This window comes from Trichosurus vulpecula, chromosome 7 (genome assembly GCF_011100635.1).
Source record: "Trichosurus vulpecula isolate mTriVul1 chromosome 7, mTriVul1.pri, whole genome shotgun sequence".
In the NCBI taxonomy this organism is placed as follows: Eukaryota; Metazoa; Chordata; class Mammalia; order Diprotodontia; family Phalangeridae; genus Trichosurus; species Trichosurus vulpecula.
In genome coordinates, this window is record NC_050579.1 from 13,556,900 (window position 1) to 13,577,641 (window position 20,742).

Here is a 20,742-nt window from a genome sequence, read left to right on the forward strand (position 1 = left end):
TGAATTTGAACTCAGGAAGGGGAGTCTTCCAAGCTCCAGTCTCAGCAGTCTATCTACTGCACCATGTAGCGGCCCCATATACAGGATGAATAGGACAAAATTTAACAAAGGGAAGGTGTTAGAATTAAGGGGTGGGGTGGGGAAGGCTTCTTGTAGGAGGTAGGGTTTTAGTTGGGAATTAAAGGAACCCAGGGAGGTCAGTGGTCAGAGCAGAGGAGGGGAAACATTCCAGGAAAGGGAGACAGCCAGAGAGAATCCCTGGAGCTGAGAGGTGGAGGGTCTTGTGCATGGAATAGACGGGAGGCTGGTGTTACTGGATCAGAGAGTACATGTTTGGAAAGGTAGGAGGGGGCTAGGTTAGGAAGGTCTTCAAATACTAAACAGAAGGTTTTGTACTTGATCCTGGATATGCTAGGGAGCCCCTGGAGTTTACTGAGCATAGGAGTGACATGGTTGGACCTGAGCTTTAGGAAAATCCCTTAGGTGGCTGAATTGGAGTGGGGAGAGACTTGAGGCAGACAGACAGCTATTGTGGTAATCAAGGCATGGGGGGATGAGGGCCTGTGTAGAGTGGGACTAGTGTCTGAGGACAGAAAGGGGCAAATTCCAGGGATGTCCCCAAGGTGAAGTTGGCGCCATATTGAATGGGGGACAGTATGGGGGGCATCATAGGGGGAGCATGTAGGGGGACACGTAATGAGTTCAGTTTTGGATAATGCCAAGTTTACTGGGCATTCAGGTGTAACAGGTTTTCACTTTGTCCGTCAAAGAAGCTTAAATTCTTTTCTGGTATTATCTTCAAAAGGAGGGCATTGGGCTCCAGTGGTCTCTAAGGCCTCTGCCTTTTATGAAGGCCAAGGAGGGGACTGAGTTTCGTTAGAACAGAGCAGGGAGGAAGACGAATGTCATAGGGTAAGTCTGGGGCTTAGAGGAAGAAACTAGGTCTCAGCCACTGTGTGTGTGATGAGCACTGGCCTCCTTGGACCACTGCCCTCCTCCCAGCTCCCTCCCGTGTTGTTGCAAGAGAAGGAAGGCATTTGTAAATCTTAGAAGGACTATGGAAGCGATGGTCGTTATTCCTCAGTTCTCCTTTCCCAGGAGCCAAATTGGGCTGGGTGGGAGGATTGTTAACAGGAACATGGCGCTTGTTCATCTGGCCTGTTGGAAGTTGTCAGGTCTCCTCTGCTGACTTTCCCAGGCTTCTCTTTGCTTTCCTCCCTCCCTCTGGCACCCTCTTTCCTTTTCTTGCTCCCCGACCACCTCCCAGGTTACTCTGTCCTCTCTACTCCTCTTCCATGCAGAAATTCCAGAGTTCTGGGACCTGCCCACTGCCACACCCCCTCCACTCTTACCACTGGGCAAAAGATTCGCTCAACAGAATTCCAAATAACTGTCATGGATTCATGGTAGCTAGATGGCTCAGTGGATAGAGCACCAGGCCTGGAATCAGGAGGACATGAGTTCTCATCAGGCCTCGGACACTGGGCACCTTTGTCTCAGTTTCCTTGTCTGTAAAATGAGCTGGAGAAGGAAATAACAAACACTCCAGAATCTTTGCCGAGAAAACCCCAGCTGGGGTCACAAAGAGTAGGATGTGCCTGAACAACCACATAAAGTCTTTCTACAACTTGGGCATCCTATGACATCATCTGGTCCCTAGGGCCTGTTGATAACACCCAGCTAGCCCCTTACTCTGTGTCTGGGCAATGTCTGGTAGCCAGTAACACTTTACCAAGCTTAACCCAAGTCCCTGCTGGGCACGCCAGCCCTCCAGGAAGGGTTCTCTCTAACGAGTTCATCATGGGATTGGAGCTTGAGCTCTTTAACAGCAGAATGGCCTCCTGTCCTTGGAGGTAGGCCTTCGAAGTCGCTCCTCTGTGCCAGATTCCTGGGACCTAGAACACAACAGCCACAAGCTCCCTCCCTCAGGAGTGTGGACCAAAAGACTAATGAAGGAAATTCATTCAACTCTTAAACCCATCCCACCACAATCCCTCCCATTAAGACTCAGGCAACAAATAGCCTAGGAGCATATGGCCTGCAGAGCTATAGGGACACAGACCTGCCCTTTGATGGGAAAAGGAGAATTTCCTTGAAGGTGAAATGAGCAGGTCTAAGCAGCAACCTGGTGTAGGGGAGGCAGGGAATCATGGTGGGAGCAAGGTCCCCTGGAGATTGGGGTGGCCCAGAGGTTCATTTCTGTGACCCTCGCCTAGGCACCATATCCTCTAACTGCCTCGTCTGTGACATGGGGATGAGGGAGCGGCTTACCTTCTAGCGGTGGTAGTGAATGACCCTAGAGGATGGAAGGTTGCCTTTGGAGCCAGAAGATTTGGAATCCAGCTCTGAGTTCGAGCTCGGCAACCTGGCAGAAGTCCTTCCTCTCTCTGGATTTTGACTTCCTCCTGTGTAAAATGATGGTGTTGGATTATTAAACATTAAAGTGTTAAAAATATTAAAATATGTTAATAATTGTCTTTCTGTGATTGGTTGCCTTGTCATCCCGTGTATTCTTTTTTTCTGCATTTAAGAAAACATGTTTGTGAGAAGGGCTCCAGGGCCTCACCAATCGCCTGCCCGCTGGGTCCAGGACAAGTTCATGAATCCCTGGTATAGAAGAACCCCACGGCCCCGTCCAGAAATGGATGTATAATTCCAGGACTGGCAAGCACCAGAAAGATGACAGCTACACATTGGGGCTGGATCCTTAGTGAATGTGGACCCCAGAGAAGCAGCGCTTGGGGCATCCAGGTTTTCTGAACCCCTAGACCTGGGGCACTTTCATTTTGACTCAGTTTGCATTCCTTGTCATTTTTCTGTGGTTAGCCTGTGCCAATAATGAGGCGAATCAGCCATGGGCAGGTGTGGCTGTGGTCAGGCTTGGCCTCCTTGGGTTGGCATACAGATTTTGTTTCATTGTCAAATCGAATTATTCCTCCCCTTCCCCCAAAAGGGATTGTGGATTGAAGGGTAATATGATGGCCTGGGGTTTAAAATGTCCAGATGATGCATCAGCAACGCCTTTTTATTTATGTATTTTTAGTTCAGTAGCTTATTTCTCCCCAGTTACATGGAAAACAATTTTAACGTTCATTAACAAAGCCTTTTTAAATGCTGCAAAGAGAGAGAAACGGGAGCGGGGGTGGGGGGTGGAGTGCAGAGGACCAACCCTGGAGTGAGAAAGACCTGGGTTCAAGGCCTACCCAACACAACTGGACTGAATGACCTTGGGGAGGTCACTTGTCTTCTCAGTTCCCCAACCTTCATGAGCTCCCTATGCCGATGAAATAACAGAATTGATTGTACCCAAGGTGGGGATGGTGACTCCCCAAGGCAGTCAGCAGCTGTCTCTGCCAAACTGTGATGTGTCCCCCGGAGATGGCGATCCCAATCCTTGACCAAATAAGGGGAGTTGTGGGTGGGGAGTACTGCTACTCGCCCAGAGTGAGCTGGTACAGAGGGAGAGGGGGCAGAAGCATATTCATTGTTAAGCTAGGGTGGGGGGAATTTGACAGGGAACAGCAAGAGCAGAGCTTTGTGATGGTGTCAAGAGGATAGAGGATGGAGGAAGAAGGCCGGGAGCTGCCTCCAAAGTCACTGGTCTCTCTATGATACAGGGCTATCTCACTAACCCCAGGGGTATGGAGATAGCCCCTCACTTTTTACTGCTGGCCAGTGACAGTGGCAAGGTAACATGCCAAGATGGGAAGTGATGGCATGGAGACATGGTTCTGGGGGGGCTCCCTCTTTATAACACTCATGCCCCTAGTGCCCAGGTATGGCACCAGGGCCCTTCACCCACCTGGTCAGAAAGGAGGCCCAGCCCTTCTATTCCACGCAGCAATCAATCAGGCGACGCCTGGACCTCATGAGGTCCAGAGAGAAGTGACTTGCCAAGGTCACTGGCATTTGGGCTGGGATTTGAACCCCGGATCTCTGATTCCAAATCCCTTTCCTCTGTTTCCCACTGTTAAGAATGGTTTGGCCTAATATGTGAGATCTGAGATCATGGAATTATCGACTTTTGGAGGTGAATGGGGCCTTAGAAATCCCTGATCCCTGTTGCCCTGGCAAGGTGTTGGGGCACCCAAAGCCCTTGCTCTGACACTGAAGAGTTCTTGCTAATGGCTCACAAAATGTTACTCTCTCTCTCTCTCTTTAAATACTGATTTAAAGACCCGCTGCATATTAAAGAGGTTTTTACTAAGAGTCAAGCGAAAACGTTCTCTTGTATCTTTAGTGTGATAGAGAAAGAAGTGGGCACTTGGCCCTGGCACCTGGGGCACTTGACCCTGGCGCTAGCTGCCTATGGGACCTTGCGAAAATTCCTTCTCCCCTTAATCTCATGTCCTTCAGACTCACTCCCTTCCAGCTCAGAAATTTGGTTAAGCTGCCAAGCAGGAGACAGCTGAGCCTGAAGTCAGGAAGACCCGAGTTCAAACCCATCCTCAGACCTACCCTAGCTGTGTGACCTTGGGCAGTCACTGTACCTCTGGTGGCCTCCGTTTGCTCATCTGTAAAATGGGGGAAAATAATAGCTTCTCCCTCCCAGGGTTATGGAAAGGATCAAATGATTTATCTGTGTAGACCTTTGCAAATTTTAAAGTGTTAAACAAATGCTAATGTTATCACTAATGAAAGTCAGCGGGGAAAAAAAGTATTCATACAACAGGACTGGCTCAGTAACAGACTTTGGATTTCCACTACGTTTATTTTCCTGTCACTTATTTATTTATTTAATCTCCTTACTTCCATCATGTTGTTGCTGATTCCTTGTAGCTGTGTCTGACTCTTCGTGACCCCTTTTGGGGTTTTCTTGGCAAAGATACTGGAGGGCTTTGCCATTTCCTTCTCCAGCTCATCTCACTATTCCTATTAAAAAGAGTCCTCCATTCCCTAATTGGGAAAGGTCAAAGGATGTGAACAGGCCGTTTTCAGAGGAAGAAATTAAAGATCTATAGGCATATGAAAAAATGCTCGCAATCACTACTGATTAGAGAAATACAAATCAAAACAGCTCTCAGGTACCACATCTCTCCTGTCAGATTAACCAACATGACAAAACAGGAAAATGATAAATGCTGGAGAGGATGTGGGAAAATTGGAACATTGCTACATTGTTGGTGGAGTTGTGAGATGATCCAGCCATTCTGAAGAGCTATTTGAACTGTGCCCAAAGGACTATAAAAACGTGCATACCCTTTGACCTGGCAATATCGCTTCTAGGGCTGTGTCCCAAAGAGATCACACAAGTGGGAAATGGACCTGTATGTATAAAAATATTTATAGAGGCTCTTTTTGTGGTAGCAGAGAATTGGAAATCAAGGGAATGCCCATCAATTTGGGAGTGGCTATATGAATGTAATGGAATACTATTGCGCTATAAGAAATGAGGAGCAGACGGACTTCATTACAAGCTGGAATGACTTATACGACCTGATGCTGAGTGAGGGGAGAACCAGGAGAACATCGTACATGATTACAGACACATGGTCTCTGTAAGGACTAATTTTGATAGACTTGACTCCTCTCAGCAATACAAGGTTCAAAGGGAGCTCCCAGAGACTCATGATAGAAAAAGCTATGCCCAGCCAGAGAGAGAATCACGGAGTCTGAATGCAGATGGAGGCAGACTCTTGGCTCTCTCTTTTTTTCCTTCTTTTTTGGTTTCATTTCTCCTTTCTCATGATTCATTCCATTGGTTATAGTTCTTCTTGATGACTGGACTATTATGGAAATAAGTTCAGTGTGAAGGTCTATGTAGAGCCTACACTGGATTACATGGCATCTTGGGGGGAGGAGGGAAGAGAGAGAGGGAGAGAAAATGTGGAACCCCAAAACCTGTGCAACTGAATGTTGTAAACTAAAAAATGAAAAAAAACCCCACCAAGTCATGCATTCAGGATTAATTTTTCCTATGAGAAGCAGTCTGGCATGATGGCTGGAGGTAACCCTGCCTCCTCAGCAGGAGTGGGCTCTAGTCCTACTGTGCCGCATCCTGGCTGTGTGACCCTGGGTTAGTTAGTCACTGAACTTCTCAGGGCTGTGGACAGTTCTATGTGCAGATCTAGGTGCAAGTGGGCGGTTTCTCACCTGGATTTCCTTGCACTGGAAGGTCAAGCTCCCTCAGCTTCAGCAGCCTTCAGGTTCAAACAGAACTGGCAAATGTGGAACAGAAGAAATAAAAATACAGTGGAACATAGATAATGTTAACCTGTGGTTTTCTAACTCACTATTCACCCTGCAGGGATCCTTCTATACAGGTTAGTGGCCTCCACTCTGGTTGAGTGTGAGGCCGCTGCCCTAACCCAATGCATTCTGGCGGGGCGGGGCTCGAAGATATATGGAATCCAGGCTATTTTATATGTGGTACACCTATATAAAGTATATCTACACAAGATATAATTATTTATATAAATAATATTCCTATAAATATATTTCTATATATTTATCTAGAGAAATTTTATTTTTTTATTACATGGTACCTGTCTCAGCAGGTTTCCAAGTACAGATGCCCACCCAGGTCTGGCCCGGCTGGGGCTCAGAGTTGTGATGGGAATAGGAGCCTGAATACAGAACTGTAACTAGGAATTCTGGTGCCCAAGGCCAAAGCAAAGGCAGGGCAGAGGCCAGAACATCTAGCTCTGGGGCTAGCCCGTGGCCTTTGGCATGGCCAGCGACCCAACCTGGCCCTCCAAGGAGGAATGAGGAGGGGGAATGAGGGGCTAGGGGAACGTGATCGAGATGTCAGGTGCTGCCACAAGGTTGGGCAGTGGCGGGTGGACTATTGCTAGGAAGGGAAGGAAAGGCCCCCTCCCCAGGATAGACTGACCTGGCCTCCTTCCTATTCGGAGCTCCTCTTGACTGTGGGAGAGAAATCAGCCAGAGGGCCCGGGGTCCCCCCCTCACAGTCCTTTCAAGGGGATGCAGTTACAGGTGCAGCCCCTCCATGCTTCCCCAAATCGGAGGCCCCCAGTTGCAAGGCTCTGTCTCCAAACCCCTCCCTCTCCGCCCCTTCCCCACCCTCCTCACAAGCAGCTGGGACGGCAGATCTGAGTCTGGGAAGATCATTGCAAGGAGTCCCTGGAGGAGGGTGTGCAAGGTCAAATGGAAATAACAGGTGGGGGAGGGGGGAAAGAGCTGGGAATGAGGGAGGAGGTAGAGCGAGGGGATCCACAGTGCTTTCCCCCACTCCATGACCCCATTCTGTGGGCCCCAGGGAAGGGAAGGGAGCAAGATGGGCACGATGGGATGGGGTTCTGAAGCGCCCTCAGGCCGAGGGGCTCCTGCCTGCACCCAAAGCAGGTACCTGGGAGAGAACCAGGGCCCCTGGAGAAAGTGTGGCTGGCCGGGTGGCCAGGAGGGCAGCGCTGGGGGAGGAGGGAAAAGCTACGGCTCATTGTGCTCCTCAGAAAGCCTCCCTGACACAGATGCCGGGGGCATCTTTAGAATGAGATGGATCAGCCAGCAAGAGCAGGGAGGGCACCAAGGCCCAGCCTGGCAGCCCGCTGCTGGCTGCCCCCTGCCTTAGCCTAAGAGGCCCCTTCCCATCTGGGGGCTTCAGCCTCAAAGATCATAATGTCACTGACGAAAAGCCGGAAGGGGTGCGAGGGACCCCATCCAATCCAGCTTGCTCATTCTACTGGTGAAGAAACTGAGGCCCATCTTGTGAGTGTCTGGGGTGGGATTTGAACCCAAGTCTTCCCAATTTTAAGTCCAAGACTCAGGCCAGGACACCATGCTGCCTCTCATGTAAAACCCTCCCGTTTAGGAAACCGAGGCACATGATGGCGACTTGCTCAAGATCACACAGATATGGATTGTCAGGGCAGGGTAGGATTTGCACCCAGTTCCTCTAATTCCAGAACCAGCAAGCTCTCCCTCCACTGAACAGGCTGCCTGTGTCTGGTCCCGAGGTGATGCCTGGTGATGCCTGGGCGGGAGAGGGCGAGGGAGAATGGAAGCTTTACCCAGAGCCACACCCTCAGCTGCCCCCTGGGCCCCCGCCCAGGCTGGCAGGCTCACTGGAACAACCCTCCCCCCACCCCACCCCCAGCCAGGGCTCCAGGCTCAGCCCCCACAGTCTCCATGGCGATGGTGACCTCACTCCTGGGCCGGACCCGGTAATCTGGGCTGGTTGCTGGGGAAACCATTCTGTGACATCAAGGCAGCCAGGCTCTGTTCCCAAGGCAACTGGCCAGAGTTATTTGTGTCTCAGGGAGAAGCACAGCTTCCCTGACTTGCCCCCCCCATGCTCCCCCCCACCCAGAAGGCCTTGGTTAAACTCAGGAGACAGATCTGCTGGGCAGGGGTCTGGCGAGGAGGGGCCTGGAAAGAGGGGATCTCTTTAGCTGGGCCACAAGAAGGTCATGGACCGCCCTCCCCCAGGAGAGGCTCTGGGCTCTGGAGGGTGGCTTAGGCTGTCAGCTTTGCCCCCAGTCCCTTCTCCCTGCCCCTTGGCCTCAGTTTGTCTAGCTGTACAAGGGCATCTGGAGTCAGAAGACCATGGGGTCTAAGCTTATGCTTCTGAAACTCACTGCTCATTTGAAGATCTCCAAGCACATGGGAGAAGGCTGTGGACACCTCCGGTCATTGGATCCTGAGCCATAGAAACTGCCCAGTGGAGTCCTGCAGGAGGATTTCAGAGCAGAGGCCTTGGGTTGGAGTCTCAGCTCTGTCTCCCATGAACTCTGGCCATGTCTAAAAAGGATGTCTAATTGAACACAATTCGAGTGTCTGCCTCATGCCAGGCTCTGCACTCGGCCCTGAGAAGCAGCAGACAAACCAAACTACATCCATGCCCTCCAGGGATTCATATTCTATTGGAGAGGGGACAACTTGTATCCATGTAGACAGAAGGTCTCAGCTGAAAGGAATCTCAGTGAAGCCCCCTGAATCAGGGCAGTGGAAAGAACCCTGAGTAGCTGTGTGGCCCTGGGTAAGTCACTTAACCTAGAGCAGGGTTCTGAAGCATTTGGGGGAGGGGGCTTCTCTACCTGCCCTATGGCAGTGAGGCCCCTTCTCAGAATCTTGTTCTCAAATGCATAAAATTAAATGCAAAGGAAACTAAAGATCAGTAAAAATAAAGATGCATTTTCTCCCCATCCAAGTCCACAGACCCCTTGGGAGGCCCAGGTTTTGTTCTAGTCCACCCTTCTCATTTTACAGGTGAGGAAACTGAGGCACGGAGAAGGGAAGGACCCAAGTTCCAGCTCAGGCCCTTTGCCCCCAAAGCCCTGGGAGACAAAGAGCTCATTTGTCCAGATGTCACCTGGGGCCCAAGGATCATATCAGCAGAGGCTTTGGGCAGGAGCCTTCATTCTCCTGAGACATCCTCCCCTGTGTCTAAGAAGGAGGAATCGAGACAAGCGGGCTTCCCATTGGGACAGTGACTAGGGTGCAAAGACCTAGTCTCTCGTCATTCAGCCACAAGGCCCAGGAGGGATTAGAACACAGAACCTCAGCCCAGGAGTGAGTCCCGGTAGATGAACCCAGGCTTGAGCCCTGGGAGGGAGAACCAGCAGGAGACACAGCAAAGGTGGCCTCTCTGCTGGATCGCTGGCCCAAAGCCAAGGAAAAGCAAGGGTTTATAAAGCACCTACCATGTGCTAGGAACTGGACTAAGCACTTTACAAATATCTCCTGATGTAGGTGCAATGATTATCCTGATTTTACAGCTGAGAGAACTGAGGCAGTGTCAGAGGTCACCTTTGAACTCCAGTCTTGTCCATTTCCAGCCCAGCTGTCCATCCCCCACACCACCTTGCTGCCTCCCAAAGACTGTTTTAAAAATCATTGCTCATGCTCCCATCACAGGTGGAGCCTCCAAAAAGGTTTATTTGGTCAAATGACATGATGGCTAGAGAGCCGGTCCCAGAGTCAGGAGGACCTGGGTTCAAATCCTGCCTCTGACACCTCCTGGCTGTAGGCCCTGAATGCCCCCTTCAACTCTCAGTATACAGCCCAAAAGAGGTGCCGCCTGCATTGTGGGGGAAATTTTCTCACCTGGGAGTTCCTTCCATCATGAAATCACAGTTCCAGAACACACAGACACAGACTTCAAGGATGGCTTTAAAAGGGATGTTCCAAAAGTCTTAGTGCTTTGGGGTTTGGGGATGCCTCATACATTCCAGGAGGAAGGAAAGGACCTTTGAGGCTATCTAGCATAGATGGCCCCCCTCATTGTACAGATGAGGGAACCAAGGCCTAATGAGGGAAGCACCCAAGGTCTCACAGGTGGCAGGGGGGAGATCTGACCCCCAGACCTCCTCCAACTACCCAGAGCCTCCCTTCACCCACCCAGATCCCCACCTCTCTTGGTTTTAGTGGCTGTTTTTTGGAGAGTATCTGCGGCTAAAATATTCATTCCCTTATGGCCAACCCTGGAGTCATGGACCTGTAGACCTCAGAGATCACCTAGCCCATCTGCCTCATTTTGCAGAGGAGAAATTGAGACCCAGAGAGGCAGTCACTTTCTCCAGGGCACAGGTAGGTGAACTGCTCAACGTTGAAGGGAGCTGGTCCCTGGGGAACAGCCACCTGGTGGCGGGACGCACTGTTCAGAACAAGGGTCACCCCCATAGCCTGGCCCTCAGGCATCTAACTGAGATTTCAGTGAAGCTTATCACTCAGCAACTTTATGAAGTGCCTACCATGTTTGAGGCACTGGGCATACGAACATGACGATGAGGCAGGCCCTGCCCTCAAGAAGCTTACTATATTTTTTTTAATATAGTTTATATTTCACAACCAAGAACTAAATTCTGCAGTCTAGCCAAACTTGGGAAAGGAAACAGGAAACGAAATTCAAAGAGAGAGTGAGAGCCCAAGGATCACAGGGTGTGAGAATAGCTGGGCCAGTGCAGGGGCCACCAGCAGTGTAAGAAGGTTGGGTGGCTAAGCCGAAAGGAAAATCAAACTCCTAGAGTCTTCAGTTAGAAACGGTGCTCATCTGGGTGGTCAGGATTGCCACAACGTTCACATCTTTTCATCAGACCAAAGGCAGTTGGTTACATGCTGGACAGCCAGCCAGTCAGACTTAGCCATGGACAAGAGGTCAGTGCCTGTGTCCTTCAGGACAAGAGGCCAGAGCCAGTGCACCTTAGGACAAGAGACCAGGGCCTGTGTGCTTCAGGAAAAGAGGCCTAGGGACTGTGTCCTTCAGGACAAGAGGCCAGGACCAGTGTGCCTCAGGACAAGAGGCCAGGACCAGTGTACTTCAGGAAAAGAGGCCAGGACCAGTGTGCCTCAGGACAAGAGGCCAGGACCAGTGTGCCTCAGGACAAGGGGCCAGGGCCAGTGTGCTTCATGAGGAGGCTCTGACAAGGCAAGATGGACAAATGGATTCACCCTGGGACCATGATGGCCTGGAAAGCTACCACCCTGGCCCATGAATGAACCCAGGGGTGTTTCTGGGGCAGGAGGATCTCCTGGCATCAAACTCCTTCTCTCAGATGCTCACAGCAGGAGAGTTTTCTTCTGCCTTTGCAACTTTGTCTGCAAATAGCTCAAAAGACACTCAGCCCAGGGCTCTTACAGATGACTATTGGCCATGGTCGCCACTGCCTGGCTTGAGGCTGGTAGCCTCAAAGGGTTGGTGGGCTCAATGTCAGGTCACAGGATTCCAAGACTGGAAGACTTGATCTCACTCCTCTGGAACAGAGGCCCCTTGAGGGAAGGGCTCATTCTAAATTTTGGTCTTGTATCTCCAGCACCTGCCATCGCTAGGAAGCTGAGCAGTATATAATTATATTGACCAGTCTGGGCCCAAAGCAAAGGAAACACATTTTTCTATAGCTTTCTGTTTACAATCCTATCATTTGAAAGGTGGAGGGAGAACTATGGGTGTGTAACGTTGATTGATTCGGATTAATTATTTTTGGTCTTGTTACAAAGCAGCAAGGCTCATGGGGTGGGGGTGGGGGGATGCAGTATATCCAGAAAGGATCATGGTTTAAAAACAAAAGGCCTCAGTGAGCCTTTGGAACAACTTGGTTGTTGATTAGATTTTGAGGAGGAGGAGCCTTCGGTCCAGAAGGAGGGACCCCAGGCCACACACAGCTAAGCTGCCTTAGAATTCAGTTATTGCCCCCTGGGTAGTCCCCAGAGAAACCAGAGGATGCCTGGTTTACTGCAGCTAGATTTTCCCATCCGAGGCCAAAATAAACAGAATGTTCTGGCTAACTCTGTTTCTAGAGCACTTCTAGAGGTCCCTGTTCTCCCCAAAGAATGTTTGTGTTTGGAGAGTAGACAGAGTCCCTGCTTGGGTCCGAATGAGCCATCGATTGACTTAGAGAAGCTGGACCTAAATAAATCAAAACCAAAGAGCATTTGGGGAGTAGATGATGCCTAAGGTACCTCAGAGGCCATTCATTCTGCCTGCGTCCTCCTTCCCCTGCCCCCCATTAACCTCCTCCTGCTCTGGCCAGATTGGTCTCCTCGTCCCCAGAACATGCCATGGTCACATCCACAATCTGACCTGCCAGGCTGCCCAGAATGCCCTTGTCTCTCTCGGGGGGTTCTCTGTATTTTCTCCAAAGCTCCTAGGCTACCTCCTCCATGAAGCCCTCCCTGATAGCCTCGGCCTACGTCTCTCCTCTTATCTCCTATAACCCTGGGTCCTACTCCTTTCACACTTGGGGAAGAGGCTCTCTGGGGAAGAGGCATTCGATTAGCCCTCCTTGACCCCATAGGGTCGTGCTGAGGGGGAAGTATCCGTGAGGCCACTTGGGCTCAAGGTTGGGAAGACTTCCTCAACAGCAAGACTTGTCCTGAAGGCATCTGGGCTGCCCCAGGAGGCTCTGGAATGCCCTTGGGTGAAGGACGCCAGTGAGAAGTAGGGTAGCCACTCATTGGCCAGCTTGCAGAAAGGCTTCACGTCCACCTAGGCCTTCCTTGGATGTGATGACCTCTGACGCCCACTGACCTCTCTCTCCATTCTGAAGGTTTGCAATATTTTGTGATTAGCTGATTTGTGTTCACTGTGTACAAATGGACTTCACTAGGCACTAGCTGTATAACAACAGCTCCAACTAGGGCAGGATGACTAGGACTTTGACCCAGGATGGAAATCTAGACAGCATCTGAAGTCCCTCAGCATTGTTCAATCACTACTGAAATGCCTTTGCTTTGAACTGTTTTCTGGCGTACTAGTAAAAGGAAACACATTGGTGGGGGCTCCTGGGCCATGATTTTGAGGAAATGGAAACCCACAGAGTACCTTGAACCTGACACAGCTTTTCTGGAAGCCCCGTGTGGGAGAGGGTGCCCCAGCTGCTATGATGTCCTCCAGAGCCCTTGGAGACAAACAAGGCTTAGCACCTGGTTAGCCAGACTGACTAATTAAAATAAGACTCCACTCGATGACTGCCAAGAGGAACTCCTCCTTTCTTCCTCTCCCTTTCCCCCACTCGAATTGCCAAAGGATGTTGAGGGGCTCTGTCTCCCCCCCCACCCCTTTCATGCCTCAATGGGCTACCTCCAGACTCAGTTTGTGGTGCTCATCCCTTCCCCCAATTGAAAGAAAAATTCTAGTTCCAAATAATAATGCCTAGATCCCATCTCCTGGACTAGACTGTCAGCTCCCTGAGGGCAAGAACAGGATCTTAGCTATTTTTGTATCCCTCACAGCACCTGCACACAGTAGGTGTTCAGTAAATGCTTCTTAGTTGGCTGAACTGTTTTTCATCCTTGCCTGGATCCGATGGTTTGGAGAGGGGAAGGGGCTTCATCAGAAGAGCAGCTGGCATCAGAGATGGCCATAAGCCCCTAAAGCTCCACCTCCCCCATCCAACAATCCCCATGGGGAGCCCTGGCCTTGTGAATGTGAGCACTGGCCACCAGATGGCGCCACAATTTAACACTGCAGCTGAGGGGACCAAGGCTGGACTAGGAGGCTTCTTGAGGGGGTTGGTGGTGTCTTTGCTGTTCTCTGCAGGGAGCCCACCCCCTCCTAAGAGACTGGGAAGTGGGAGAGGTGGCCTGAGCACCAGGCTTCCTGCCTAACCCCCAACCTTGTCAAAGGCTGCTGATGCTGATGAGAATGGGAACGAAGACCCTGGTGGGAATCAGTGGCTGGGGATGGGGTGTGAATGCATGCTCAGGGGGCGCAAGGAACTCAACCCCTTTGTTTTACAGATGAGGAAACTGAGTCCCAGTGACCTGCCCAAGAGCAATCCCGAGGGATGAGCTTCTCCATCTGGAACAATGCTGGTGCTTGAAGCCATCCCAGTTGGGCCAGGCTGGGATTTCAGCCTCAGTTACTCATTTGTTAAACGAAGGAGTTGGGTTCCATGTCTCCTTTCAGAGCTGCAGTTCTGCAATCCTTTTGAGGTGAGGGAAGCTGATGGCCAAGGGATCACATGGAGGAGGTGAGGGATTCTGGGGGGAGTCAGGAAGGTCTGGGCTCCAGTCTTGACCTCTGACTTCTACAGGCACCCTTTGAGAGGGTTGGAGTCAGCTACTTAGCCCCTCTTGGCCTCAGTCTCCCCATCTGTAAGAAGCCAGACTTACACCAGATAATGTCTCCGGTCCCTTCCTGCTCTAAAGCTATGATCTTATAATTAGATTTATGGATGATTCGCTAATCTATGCCAGAAAAGGGAATTTCTACCTCTGGAAATATTTTGATGTGAACTCAGGTCTGCTGTTCCTTACCTTCCCAAATGATTGGGTTAAGTCAACAAGCAACTCATGAAGCACCTTTTATGTGTCAGCCACAGATGGATGGAAAAGGACAGCAGATGGCAGAGAAGAGCAGCAGGAGGAGCACTGGATTTGTCCACTCGGCACTGGGTTCGAATTCCAGTTCTGCCACTTGCTACCTGTGTGACCTTGACCAAATCACTTCAGTTCTCTGAGACACAATTTCCTCATTTGTAAAATGTGGAAGATTGGACTTCGTGATGCCTACGGTTCCTTCCCAACCTGCTTCTCCGATGCTATGACCAGGAGCCATAAAGAGGCTTCTTTTCCCCCAAGGAGGCTGGGTCTCTTAAATGGCCTCCTTTGCTCAGGCCTCTCACTGGTAGCCCTGCGTCCCCAGGCCTGGCAAGTCTCTTCTTGCTCAGTCAATGCCCTTCCAATGGCTCACACATCTCAAGAACCTGCAAGCTAGACGACCATCTACTGACATCGATCCAGCCCCAAAGGAAATCATCTCTGCTCATGCTATCTTCATAGGACATGGGTGCCCCCACCTCCACTGCCCTCAGCCAAAAGCCTTCCAAAGGCCCCCAGAGCAGGACAGCCCAACAGGGAGAAGGGTTCTTTCCTGTGCTGCCCATGCCTTTGAGGCTTCTAGGATGGATTTCTTGGTAGGATTCCAGTCTCTGGAGCTATCACCAGGAATCAGTAAGATCCCAGTTCAAATCAAGCCTCCAACACTTGCTAGTGGGGTGACCCTGTGCACATCATTTACTGGCTGCCTGTTTCTTCACCTGTAGAATGGGGATGATACCAGTGCTTGGAAGGATTGTTGAGAGGATGTAAAGGGCTTAACACAGTGCTAGGCACATAGGTGATCAACAGATAATGACTATTTACTAATTGCTTGATTAATTTAACTTCAGCTCCCCACCCCACCTTCCCCATGGTCCATAAGCAATTTGAGACTGAGGACACTTTCACTTTGTAACCCCAGAGGTCATGGCATAGGAATAGGGACCAACCTTCAATTTTATTGGCACAGGAAACTCCCAGATGAGCAAAGTCCAATGCAGTGAAGGCCCTTCTCTCTTAACTAACCACCTGAAAAATGGCCTGGACACTGAGAGGTTAAGTGTCTTGCCAGGGTCACTCAGGGACTCGAACCCGGGCCTTCTTGGTTCTGAGGTCTGCTCTCTTCCTGGTGCTTAAGAAATGTTTGTAGGTTGACTGATTGAAGCACTTGGTCATGGAAGTCCCCCCTCCTCCATGCTGCCTCCTTTGCCTCCTCATCCCCTGGTCCTTCCCTGTACGTTGCCCCGGTGGCACTCTGTATCCATCTTGTGAGCCTTATTACATCTGACCACGCACGACTCTGTCTGGGATATGGAGGAATCCTAAATACAGCTCTGTGTGTGGCACTCTTCTGCTCAATGAACTCCCGTGGCTCTCCTTTGCCTCTAAGATCAAGCAGACACTCGTCTGTTGGGCTTTGAAGACCCTTCCCAATGGCCTGCTTGCTGCCACAACACCTTTGCCCTAGCAGTTCCGATGCCTAGCGTGCCCTCCCTCCTCACCTCAGCCCTTTGATGGCATGACTGCTCCAGGAGAGCAGGGCTGACTGGTTTCTCTTGGGTTTCAGCATTCCCAAAGCTTGGCCCCTGATAAGAGCTGATTGATGGAAGTAGCAATTCTGGCTAGATCGCAAACCCCCTGAGGGTAGCAGCCGGCTCAATGTACCTAGCCCACACTCCACTACTTCAGGGAGCCCTAATTTCATTGATGTGGGAACCAAGCAAGCAGCCAGAAAGAAACAATTCCAGTATTGTGGAGGCACATGGCAGCAGCTCCTTGCTGGACAGGGAGACCCCGAGGACAACGATGTGGGGACCCCCCCCCCCACCTTATCCATCCTTCAAGGCTCATCTATCATGGGGACAAAACTGCCAGAGGACAAATGGAGCCAGGCCCGTCAGCTGGGTCCCCAGTGGAGGCCGTTCTATCTGGGCAGGACCTACCAGAACCGAGGCCATTGTGGGGCCTCAGAGGAAGGCTCTGGCAGGTTGGGGAATCATGCCAAAAGCTCACAACTGAAGTTGTGCTGGAAGAGTCTGGAGGGACCAAAATCACACTGAAGGAATGAATGAAAGGCATTGATTAAGCTCTTACTGTGTACCAAGCACTGGGCTGACACCTAAACCCATCCCTTAGCTTACATTCTAATGGAGGAGATGAGCCCCCAGGAAAATTACAAGAATGATGGGGGAAGGAGGCACAGGGCAAGAGGCTGATCAGTTCTTGCCAGCCATAGTGAGGCAGATTGATGGTTGGAAGGGCTAAGGAAGGGGTAGTGAGTGGTGGACTCTGGGTCAGGCTAGATAGGGAGAACTCTCACCAGGCTGGACCCCAGGGCCCAGACGGGGGAGGCTCAGCACTTGCTCCATGGCACCAGGCTGGACCCCAGGGCCCAGAATGTGGAGGCTTGAGAATGGGGAGCCATTGAAGGTTTTTGAGCACAGTCTAACAGGAGTGTGACACTTAGCAATGCCCCTTGCAGTGACCACACAGTTGAGGGACTAGAAAAGCAAATAATCTGTCATTCAGTGCTCCCCGCCCCATGCTTGTATGCACAAGATAGGTGCTGCTGGGCAGATGTGTTTTGTCTGGATGCCAAACTGTTGTATAGATGCAGCTGTTTGGCAGGGCCCAGGTGGGGGTGGGGATGGCCAGGGGGTGTTTCTCCAAGAACAAACTAGGCTTTCTCTCTGGGATGATCCCTTGGTGGAAATATAATAGATCCAGACCCTGCTGGACTCTGCCACTGAGGAGCTGGGGACCTTGAACTGAGCCCCGGTTTCTTGACCTGTAAAATGGGGATAATTAATCCCTGCACTGCCTTCTGTTGTTTGAGAGGAGGCAGGGAGATGATGAGGGAAGGAATTCGAGGTTGGGAACTGGAAGACACTTTCCATCAGGGGTGAGGTCCTCTTGGGCTAAGTCTACGAACACCTGAGTTCAAAGCCGGCTCAGATTCCTTACTGTGTCCTTACAGACGCAGATCTAGAGTTGGCCGGGACCTCAGAGGCCCTCGAGTCCTACCCTTTAATTTTACAGATGAGGCCCAGGTAAGACTAGTTTAAGTCATACAGGCGGGAAGAAGTAGGGGCAGAATCAGAACCCAGAATCCAGCCCTCTGATTTGGGGGCCAAGGCTGCCTCCCTTGGCGAGCCATTTCTCCCCATCTGCAGCATAGGGGCGTTAAAGTTAGAAGCCCATGCTGTGGTTTGCAGCTCAAGGTGAGGCCCTATCGAGCCCCAGATTCGAGGCAGTGAGCTCCCCGTCGGCTCCCAGCCCTAGCTAGGCGGGCTTTGGGCTGTGGGTTCTCCTGCCCTTCAGAAACAAGCTCTTCCTCTCGGACCGGGCCGGGGGTGGGAGGGCCGAGGGTGGGCCCCGGCCTGGCCCCCAGCCTTTGTTTGGGGAGGGGAGAGAGGCGGCGAAGATCTCCCTAAGCATCCACCTCCCTCCCAGGACAGGGGGCAGGGCCATGCCCCCCTCCCAGTCCTTCCCGCCTCGGCCCTCCCACTCCCCCAGCTCTACCCCGGCCCCGTCCCCCTCCTCCACCCTCCCGCTCCGATGCCCCTGCCCTTTCCCTCTCCCCTGTCCTTCCTCTGGTCCTCCTATTCCTCCCTCGGCCCTGACCCCCTCCAGGCCTCTCCTCTCCCTCCTCTCTCCCCCAGGCCCCGCCCCTTCTCTCCCATTCCCCCCCCATTTCCCCCTTCCCCCTCCACAACCTTCTACTCTGCCATCCTCCCTCCTCGTCGCCCCTCCTTTCTCTCCTCTCCTCTCCCCTCCCCCTCTCTCCCTCCTTCCCTTCCCCCTCCACTCCTCCACCCACCCTCCCTCCCCCCCTCCACGCGCCCCTCCCCTCCTCTCAGTCTTTCCATCCCCTCTCCCCTCCTCCCTCCTTTATCCTCCTCCTCCCCCTCCATGCCCCGCCCCTCTTCTTCCCCTCCCCTCCCCCTCTCTCCTCGCCCGGCCCCTCCCCGCCGTCCCCCGGGGCCGGGGCTGGGTTTTTCCATTACTCCATCAGACTCCAGGTCCGCCTTTGTTCCCCGGGCTCGGACGGCTCCTCCGGCCCCGGAGGGCGCCGCCCGCCCCCGCCCCCACCCGTTGGGCCGTTCCCCCTCCTCTCCCGACTCATTGGCCCCCTCGGGCCTCGCTTTTCCCTTGGCTTCCTTTGCTTAGGACCCTCGGTATTCTCCGTGCCTGGCTCTGGCGCCATCCTGCCGCCCCCAACCACTGCGCTCCCCTACCCTTCCGAGAGAAGGGGAGCTACGGGCTGGCCCCCCGCCCCGCCCCCCCCGTGGGCCAAGCACAGGTCTCGCTCCCTTCCGCAATTGAGACTTGCGAGTTACACGCACACACACGTACACACGCACACAAGCACACGCACGCACCCGTCTGGGGAGGAAGCAGCAGCTGCCATTCAGGTCACCCCAGCGCCTAGGGCTTGGGTCCTGTCGCACCCCGCGGAAACCTCGGGGCCCCTTTTCCCGTGCCCGGTCTGTGCTCCCCGGCACGCATAATGGCGGGCTCCAGGCAGGGGCTTTCTGTCCAACGCTTGGCACAGAGCCTGGCCCGCAGCGGGCGTCTGATACCAAGCTTTTGCCTTTCTTTGTCTCCCCAGCGCTTGGCACGGACCCTGGCCCAACATGGGCGCTTAATAAACACTCAGTGACTTGATACATCCTCATTGGTAGATTCACTGACTGTAAGAACGCGCCTCGGCTGGCAAGCGGCGGACGAACCTCGGCACCCTCTGGGGGTGGCTCCGCGTCTCCCTCTCCCTGGCATTTGGCGCTCTCAAATCCGACTCCCAGGCAGGCCGTCACACAGCAGCTGCAGCTGCGGCGGAGGCGAGGAGTAGGTAGCGTGCCCAGGGAGAGTAGGAGCCCGGGCCACGCACCCCTCCACCAGCGATTTCCCTTGTGTTCATCCACGCGCACACACAGGCACGCAGGCACACGCGCGGGGCACATCTCCCTCCCTTCCCAGACAGAACACACCCCACTGGGGAAGCTCGGCTGAGCCCAGCCAGCGTCCTCCAGTCCGTCCCTCCCTCCTCTGGCCCGCAGCTCCCGGGAGCCGGGCAGGGGGGGGCGCGGGCCAGAGGCGGGCGTGAAAGCCGCAGAAAGCGGTGCCCGGCTGCCGGGCCAAGGCCGGCCCCCCGATCGCGGCCCCGGCCCTGGGAGGGGGGTTCCGGGCGGGCGCCGGCCTGCCGAGTCGTGCCGGCGAGAGCAGCTGCCCGGAGCCCGGGCCGGGCCGGGGACTGGGGGCTAGCGCTTGGGCCGGCAGGGAGCCCCCACGGTGAGTGTGTGCTGGGCTGGGGAATGGGCGCGCGCGGACCTGGGCTTGTGCCCACCCCCCGTGCGCCCCGTGAACTGGTACCCCTGTGGCGTCCTGTCTGTGTGTGCCTGTGACCGTGAGGGGCTTTGTGTGAACCGGACACCGCGCTGGCAGGTGCTACGCGTAACCCACGTTTACCGATGAGGAAGGTGCCGCTTCGCGGGGTCAAGTGATCGTTCCAGGGTCTTGCAGCTGCTTAAGAGGCTGAGGCGCGTCACTTGGGGACCCCTTCCCATGTAGGGGGCGGTGTGTGCGAGCTAGGGAAAGTGAGACCTGAGAAGTGCCCGGGCTAAACCGCAGAGAGGGGATTCAAACCTCAAACCTCGGACCCCAGACCCGGACCGTATTCCTTCCACGGCAGCCAGGGCTGCGGGGCTTCCAGGGGAAACCAGGACTGAGCTGTGGGGCAGGCAGAGAAAAATGACATTTCGAGTGACTCTGCTTCAGCTCCCCCGCCTTTGACCAATAAACAGGGCATCAGGACAGGAGGGGACAGACCATGGGGACCAAGTCACTCCTTTTCAGGGGAAACTGAGGCAAGGCCAGTGACTTGAGCTCGATCACACGGCAGAGCTAAAACTGGAGAATCCTGAGACTGTGAGTCCAAAGTCAGCAGGCTTTCCACTCCAGGCTTTTCCTTTGTGGGCAGGCATAGACACGGGTTCCTGGGAGGCCCCCACCCCCAGCAGCAGA

General features: G+C 53.1%; 1 long non-coding RNA gene across 1 annotated transcript; it reads right to left on the bottom strand.

The window, feature by feature from the left end:
* Positions 1–2,271: 2,271 nt before the first annotated feature.
* LOC118857193 lies at positions 2,272–19,338 on the bottom strand. Its single transcript, XR_005010910.1, has 3 exons — positions 19,101–19,338; positions 6,094–6,158; positions 2,272–2,405 (listed from the first exon to the last, which is right to left on the bottom strand). It is a non-coding gene; the product is annotated as an uncharacterized LOC118857193 (long non-coding RNA).
* Between the last annotated feature and the right edge of the window lie 1,404 nt (positions 19,339–20,742).